This window comes from Cyprinodon variegatus, unplaced genomic scaffold, assembly GCF_000732505.1.
Source record: "Cyprinodon variegatus isolate N-32 unplaced genomic scaffold, C_variegatus-1.0 Scaffold505, whole genome shotgun sequence".
Classification (NCBI taxonomy): Eukaryota; Metazoa; Chordata; class Actinopteri; order Cyprinodontiformes; family Cyprinodontidae; genus Cyprinodon; species Cyprinodon variegatus.
This window is the reverse complement of record NW_015150958.1, coordinates 382,604-383,484: the sequence shown is the minus strand read 5'-3', so window position 1 is coordinate 383,484 and position 881 is coordinate 382,604.

Below are 881 nucleotides of genomic sequence, written 5' to 3'. Positions count from 1 at the left end.
TACAGCTCTAATTCCAAGGATATCAAATAAAGATTATTTCAACAGGGAAACATATGAGACTTTCATTGAGAGGCATTTTTGGTTTAAATTGCCCAAACAGAATTGTTACTGACCCTTGTTGGGGTGGTGAAGAAGTTTAAGAATGACAGCTCCAATGACATCAAAGCAAAGTGGAAGAGACGTATTTTCAGTCTTCAGCAACAATCTGTGAGAAACAGGAACTAGCAACAGACAAGTTTGTGTAAAAGCTCTAATTTTGTGGAAAGCCCCAACATAAAAAATCTCAACATGCCTGTAAAAGCCTAAACATATCCTGTATTACTACACAGGCCTAAGCAGAGACTGAGTACTTGAATTATCCCTAGAGATTATGAAAAGTCATACTGTACATCAATTAGATTACGGATACCCTTATCATTACATTTCTCTTTTATGTTATCACTTTTTTCTCAGAATTTTGAGATTAAAGTTAGAATTCTGACTTTTCCTATGAAAGAGGATTAGAGGTGTTGGATGTTTTGGTAAGTAGCTACACTCCTTTACTTTAAGGTCATTCAAACAAACCTTCTNAAAAAAAAAGAGGGTCACCTTCCAACTGTGATGGGATCCTGTCCAATGTAGCGCGTTGTTGACTGACCCTGTTGAATGTTGATTACCTCCGTATTAACCTCAACATGCTCGTCAGCATTGAGGTGAATAGCAATCGTACTAAAGCCTCCATTTGTAATTGAATCCAGCTGACCATTTACATACAGCTCTAAGTCCAAGGATATCAAATAAAGATTATTTCAACAGGCAAACATATGAGACTTTCATTGAGAGGCATTTTTGGTTTAAATTGCCCAAACAGAATTGTAACTGACCCTTGTTGGGGTGGTGAA